This window comes from Prinia subflava, chromosome 6 (assembly GCF_021018805.1).
Source record: "Prinia subflava isolate CZ2003 ecotype Zambia chromosome 6, Cam_Psub_1.2, whole genome shotgun sequence".
In the NCBI taxonomy this organism is placed as follows: Eukaryota; Metazoa; Chordata; class Aves; order Passeriformes; family Cisticolidae; genus Prinia; species Prinia subflava.
The window spans coordinates 18,254,028-18,261,554 of NC_086252.1; the positions used below are offsets into that span (position 1 = coordinate 18,254,028).

The 7,527-nt window shown below is 38.7% G+C and overlaps 1 long non-coding RNA gene across 1 annotated transcript; it reads left to right on the forward strand.

The window, feature by feature from the left end:
• The first annotated feature begins 1,757 nt into the window (after window positions 1-1,757).
• LOC134551832 (uncharacterized) lies at window positions 1,758-6,741 on the forward strand. Its single transcript, XR_010080705.1, has 4 exons — window positions 1,758-2,961; window positions 3,703-3,965; window positions 5,132-5,317; window positions 5,892-6,741. It is a non-coding gene; the product is annotated as an uncharacterized LOC134551832 (long non-coding RNA).
• Window positions 6,742-7,527: the final 786 nt, after the last annotated feature.

Sequence of the window (7,527 nt, forward strand, 5' to 3'; positions counted from 1 at the left end):
GTGAACCTCATGACTATACAACAACGTCTTCATTTGTGTTTATAGCCCAGTTTATAACAGTTTATACCTCTTCTAGTGTCATCCATGTTTGCTGCTGGTGTTTTGCCAAAGGAACCGTTCTGTACTGCCAGAAAAGCCACTGGGATTCCTAAACAGTAGCTAGACTTGTCTGCAGCCACATAAGCCCCATGCTTCCTAGGCTGTTTCACAAAGGTGGGAACGAAAGCATCTCTGTGCAGCACCTGAAACTCCTCTGTCACCCAATGTAACTTGTTTCAGAAAGCCTTTGGAGTTTTGCCCAGAGACAGAGATTTTGAATCTGAAGCTGCTACTTCTTTAGAAGTAGCACTGAGAGTGGACTTCGCATTTTATGTGCAATTTATATGATCATAAAATGGAAATCTCTTACCATAAATATTTTTGTTTGTTTAAGGTAAGAAGTGGATGTAATACATCTTATGAAAACACGCCAACGACAAGCAGTTTAAAATGGTCTTATGAGTTACAAGAGGCTTCTCAAGCATAGAACACATTTTTAGCACATCAGTCATCTGTAAGTATTGCTCAATATTTGTGTGGCCAAAGTTTAATTGGAATTGAAGCTGGCCAGAAATGTGGGGGACAATAAAAAGAGTTTTTAAAAATATATTAATGACAAAATACAGTGTGGAAATAACATCAGCCCATTACAGGATGAGGATGGTCACCTCACAAACAGGGACATGGACAAGGCAGAGGTATTTTATGTATTGTTTGCTTTTGTCTTTAACACAGATGATGGACTAAGGGGGTCTCAGTGTCCTGATCTGGAGGACCATGACTGCAAGAAGAATCAACTAACTCCCACTAAACCCTGAAACTGTGGGATACAATGCTCCAGCTGGATCCTTACAAATCTATGGGGCCTGATGTCATTCATCCAATAATCCTCAAGGAGCTTGCTGATGTCATTGCAAAACCCCTCTCAATGATTTTTGAGCAATCTTGGGAATCTGGAGAGGTCCCAGCTGATTGGAAGCTGGCAAATATTGTCCCAGTTTTCAAGAAGGGCAAGAAATAGGACCCTGGAAGCTACAGGCCTGTTGGTGTCACTTCAGTGCCTGGTAAAGTTATGGAGAAGATTCTTCTGGGAGGTACTGAAAAACACCTGAAAGACAATGCAGTCATTGGTCACAGCCAGCACAGCTTCATGAGGGGAAAATCGTACTTATCAAACCTGGTTTCCTTTTATGAACAAAGAAGGAAGGAATCTGTTTAAAGATATTTCTGATAACCTTAGAAAGAATAAGAGTTTTTCTTACTCTTCTCATACTGCAAATTTAACTGCATTTGAAATCTGTGCCAGAGGCTGTGGAAGACCATGCTGCAAAGCAAAATGAATACATGATTTGGAGAGTTTTGACAAAAAACTGATATCTGCCTCTGACTTGGCAGAATGCAGATCTTTCTGACCATAATGAACAGGCAGGGAGAACTTGCTTAAAATATGAATGAGAGGATCAGAATATTCAAGCATAATGTGCAACTGGATCTTGTATAGAGTGAAATAAACACTTTGTTTGTCAAGAAAAGATGGCAGAAATCCTTTCTTCTATCCATTGATTAAAAAACCCAAAATCCTATGAATTACAAGTCGAGAAACAGTGGAAAAGATTTGCCAGATAGTCTACATTATACTAGATGCAGTACATATTTTGTTCTGGGAGTAGCTGTTGTCACTAAATAGGTGTAAATACTTCTAGGAAAGCCAGGATTAAGTAAAAGCTAGAACTGAGTTTAAACATTTACACTTGCTGATGGAAATCTAACTCCAAAGGGAAATAGTTTTCTGTAACTAGATCCAGATGTACTTGTAAAAGTTACAATGAAAAGGTAATTATGTTGTAAATAGTGGGAATGCTTTTCTTCATCAAAGTGAGAGTTTCTTTATTCCTGGACTCAGTTAGCTGGAATGAGAAATACACACTGGGAAGAGCAATTCTAAACCCCTGTTAGTGATTCCCTAAATTACTCTTTCCAGGACAATCAGTATTTGCTTCAGACAGATCCTCTTTCTGATGAATGGAAACTCTACACTGAATACATAGAACACATGATTGTAGATGGGCTGTTCAAAGCTATCAAGTGTTTTCTTCAGTATCTGAATGAAAACACTGAGGCAACATTTAAATCCACTCCTCTATTTGAAGTGCAGCTTTTTCTTAATAGCAGTGAAATAACTTTTAAACCTTCTTTGGACTTAATGTCAATGGCAATTTCTGTGATATTATGGGAGAGACTAATCAAAACCAGCTATGATGCTGCATCATCTGTAGACAGATTGTCAAATACTTTGGAAAAGACCCTTTTTAGTTATTCTTACTATTGACGCTTTTCCTTTTTTTTCTTTTTTTCTTTTTTAATGTCACAATTTACCTTTCCTCTAGGCATTTGAATGTAGCAGTTTTCCCAGCTGACTCACCTCTATCTAATGGCTTATTCCAGGAAGGCTAATATCTCAAGAGAGGCTGTGAGGACTTTTCCCATCTGTTCCTGGTGAGCTGTCATATTCTACTCTCCTTAACCTCTGCTTCTCTTGTTTTATGGATGTATCCAGTCATTTCCACATCTTTTTAAAATTATATTGGTGAACTTATTTTTAACTTCTGCTGGTTCACTTGCCCAATTGAGAGTGCCTTTCTAATACTGAAATCTGCAGCTGGATGGACTCTCTTCAAAGCTGGTTCATGGATTGGCCTTTTACTTTCACTTGTGCATTGTGCACAGGCAGTCACTGGCTTTTCAGTGCCTGTTGTACTGAGCATTTGGTGCCAAATGACTTCCACATATTTCAGGCCGGGCTTTTCTCAAGAAATGCTGGTTGCTTTGTGACTATAGGTTGAATGTTTGCTTTCTTAGTTACTACTTCTCATCAGGACACCTGATACTGTTTCTGCTCCCAGATCTGCAAGTATAGCTGAGGTATGTATCTGCAATAATTTTCTTCTGTATATGATGTGAGGTTATGTCCACAGGTAGCTGACAAAAGTTCTTAGTGAATTACAGTGAAATAATTTTGCTAGAAATTTAATGTAAATGCAAGATTTTGTGCAAGAGTATTTTTGCCAAACTAGCAGGACATGCAAAAGTGTTTGTGTAATTTCTTTCTTTTGCAATTTTTTTTAATATGTGATTGAAACAAATATCAATAAATATATTTAGACAGGACCACAGTTTACACAGGCAAAAATAGATTAAATATAAATTGGTTACACTGTCCAATAGTCAAAAGGAAACAAAGGACAAAGTTGGACACAGTATTGCAATTTTTGGAACCCTACTGAAAAGTGACACTGATGGTCATAAGGATCTAAATCCCAGTTCATCTCACTGGCAAGTGCTGTAAGTTAAATCTGCATGTTGGAGGATGTGAGTAACAACAAGTGCACTGTTTTGCCTCTAGCTGATGACAGTAGGTACCTGGATTTTTGATATTAGTGTGAGGCATGAAACAGAAATTATAATACTTGAGAAACATGTATCCAAGCAGTCATTTCCTATTAAGGTGTTTCAGGGAACAGACAGAAAACCTGCTGCTAACTGAAAAGTTATAATTGTCATTGCCATCAGTGCAATATATTGGGTCTTGGCATGTGACTTAACTTTAAGGATGTCTTTTCTTTCTTGAATTTAATCTTTGCTCCTACTACTTTTTCTCTTTAGGATGTTCCTTTAGCATGATATATACCAGATGGATAACCTGAAAGAAAAAAGTCAAGTAACTATGAGGAAGAGGGACTTGGTCACTGTCTATGTTCTGGAACAACACTTACACAAAAAGTGGCACTCAATGGATTGATGATAAAATTGGATGTGTGAAGCAGTTTCTGATCAGTGGATAATTTCTTAGTAAAGTGAAGCTGGAGTTTTCTTAAAGTTCTGAGAGTCCAAAATGTTCATGAGACTTACTGTATTCTACAGAACAGGTATTTCCATTCTTGCAGAGGTCTCTTTGCTTTCATTTCCTGTGCCTATTAATGAAATATAAATAATTCTACTATTTTGTTGTCTTGTCTAAAATCTATTGTTCATCATGTTTCTTTCTTCTTTTTGCCTTCTTTTTAGGACCAATATGCTACATAAGTTAATGACTCTTCAAATCAGAAGAATTTTTAATAGTTGTTTCAGATCAAGTTGACCATAAGCTTTTTAAATTTAATTGGTGAATTTAATTGAAAAGGGGACTCAAACTTTAAGGAAAACATCTCAGGTTTAGTCAAGCTTCTCTAGTTTCTGGTTAATAGATACATTTTATCTATACATCCATAAGCACAAGTAAACATATATAAGCATAATATGTAATCCCCCTCTTTACATATGTGTATATATATGACAAGGAATGATCTCTTTAAGTCCCTTCCATCCCTTTAAGCCATGAGACAACAGAGATATTTTGCAGATGTTTTCTGGATATTTTTGACCCATTCTCTGGGAGAAGAACTCTTTGAAATTAGTAGCAATCCTGGACTCTTTTAAAAGACGTATGTGGGTCACAGTGCTGTACCCATCCCCTCAAATCCCCATCCAAACTATTTCTTGCTGTCAGACAGCAAGTCCCTGGCCCTGAATCTGCAGCACTGAGAACCTCAATAGGATTATTACTTGAACCACATGCAGTGGGTGCAGAAAGGGAAGAGATGGTCAAGAGTAAATGACTCCATGATACTTCTCAAGAATAACTTGTCACTCATGTGAAATGCATTTCTCTCTTGCTGAAAAAGAGGGGGGAAAAGGAGCCCACCAACTAACCCCCTTAACACCATGGTTCTGTGTTTTATTTGATTGAATTTACTTGTTCATTTTTTTGTGTTTGGTTTGCTTTAAGTTTTCGGGTGTTCTGTGATAACTACCTCAGCATTTTTTTACATTACATGTTGCTGAATAGAGAAACTCACTTATGAAACAAGAGACAGGCTGGTTAAGAAAGGGTGAGGAGGAGAGTACACAGCTCTGGGGGAAGTGAGACACCCATAGAATGGTAAAGGTTGGGAAAGTCCCCCAAGATCATGAAGTCCAACCTTGACCCAATACCTCCATGCTCATTAAATCTTATGGTGAAGTGCATGTCTACTTGTTTTTTGAACATTTTCAGGGATGGTGACTCTACTACTTCCCTGGGGAGTCTGTTTCAATGCTTAGCCACTCCTTCAGTGATCCAATGTCTATGCAGGACAGAGAATCCATGGATTGCATTTTCAAAGTCTTAAAACTGACCTCTTGAGAACTTGTGGATAGCAGCTGGGAGAACTGGGGCTGAGAATCCCATGGAAAACTACAGGTAAGGATTCAACATAACAGCTCTAAAACTTTGGTTCATACTTAATATAAGAACATGTATAAAAAACTTAAGTACATTTGGTTTTGGGGTTTTTTAGAACACTTTACCCTGGACACTTTGACTGAATGTATTTTTAAAAATATAATGATGTTTGCTGTCTGTTCCCAGTTCAAAGGAAAATGTTCTGTTTACTTAGTTGTGTCCAAAATAAGAGCATTGTACATTTTTCTTAGTGTTCTCAAGTTTCATTCAAGAGACTTAATAAGAAGTGTTTATCAATGTTGTACCAGCATTGTCCTCCTAGAAATCAATTAAAATGTTTAGAGCAAAAACTTGTTTTTTGGTGGAAGGCAGTGTTTTCACCTAAATAGTCATGTACTAAAGGCATTTTTGATGTGAGATTTTAACTATGGATCTCCTTTATTAATGGAACATAGATTTCAAGGCCAGACAGGACCATTAGTTTACATGGCCTGCCTTTCACAGAATAGGACTTGCATATTGCACAAATATGCCCTAGAATGCCCACCTAAAAGTTTTTACTATTATTTTTATGTTTGTTCTTTCATTTCAGTCAATCATGAAATGCAGTCAAAAATGTAACGTTTGCTCCTCTCCAACCCTTGGGGCTAAGAGCAGAGCTGAGGGATACAGAGGGATCACATGGCTCAAACAGCCGAAGACTCTTGGTCGGGGGTTCAGCACAGCATGTGAGATATAGTGGACTTAATCCTCTGTCTGATTTACAGCACAACCTTGGTCTTGCTGCTCACTCACATTCCAGATGAATGCATGGAACATGGTGAAATCCACTGTTGCATTTTGATATAAACAAGTTTTATATAAAACCTGTTGAAAGGTTGGTTCTGTCTACTGCCCTGCTGGGACAAAAATAATTTTTGAGACATGAACATTTCTGGTTAAATGAATGTTCTTTTTCCAGATGATCTGAGCTAAAAAACTCATGGGTAGCATGTGATTTTGATTTGGCAAACAAGTACTGAAAATTTCTCAATTCACCTCTGCCCAAAATTAAAAGGTTTTTCTGTGCATAACCCGTAAATTCCTTTAATTCCTTAAATTCCTTTACTGTAAGAATCTACAGAGTAATCTTAACCTTGCAGGATTAGGGCATCCCCTTTTTCTGTGCAGATAGGTCAGGTAACTAGCAACTTAATCACTTTGCAGGTATGCCAACTATCAGTGTCCTGAGTGCACTAACAATGGCCAGCCTGCTCCTCTGCACTCGCAGGGGACTCCACAGGAGCTCCTCCCTGTGGCCTCACTTTCTCTGAGGTACAGAGTGTTCCTGCCTTGCGGCCTCTCCTCAGCCCTGCCCCTTTGGGTGCTCGGAGCTGGCTCTGGAGCCGTGCTCCAGGTGTGGGGCTGTGTCATGGGATGGACCCCATGGCTGTGTCCTCTTGCTTGCCCTTCTCTGTGTCTCTCTCACCACTCCTGGCTGTACCTGCTGGTGGAACCCAGGGTCTGTTCCACTGCTGCCTGTGTCTGGGGCTATGGATGCCCCCAGTTACAAACACCTGGCACTGCTGCTGTGCTAAAGGCCCTCTGGGACTGGGCCCTTGCTTGATGAGGGTGTTGTCTGCTGGGGTAACTTTCTCCACCTGACACACCTTCCCTTGGGAAGCAGCTAGCCCTTGCTGCTCCATGATGAGTATGTGCCTGCTTGCACACAGAGGGACAGAAATGGTGCAGAGATGGTCATGTGAATTGGAGGTAATGCTCTTGGAAACTTGAACCATGCTCTTTAGTGTAACTTTAATTAGAGAAGTGTTGACAGACCAAAAATTGAAGCAGTAACAACAGCACCATTATAAATGTTTGATTTTTTTCAGCATGTAAAATATTGATTCTTTATGAATCAGAGTTTTGCTATCCATCTGATTTTTCCAAGTGACTAAATGTGTTTCAGTAGTTACTTTTTCCCTAGCATCATTTGCAGGAAATGTAAATGCTTTCACAGCATATGAAAATGGGGAATCTTTCCCAATAATTTCTTTACTATTCATTTCTTATCTGTCATGTCTCTTAATGCAGCTGAAAAATAAACTTCACCTGCATGGAACTATCCACTTTAAAGTACAATTTATAGACAGGTATTTCATTGTGTTCTTATTTACACATTGTCAGAGGATTGCTAGTGTTTATTAAACTTCTAGCCACTTTCTTCAAATAGTGATGGGAAACCTTTC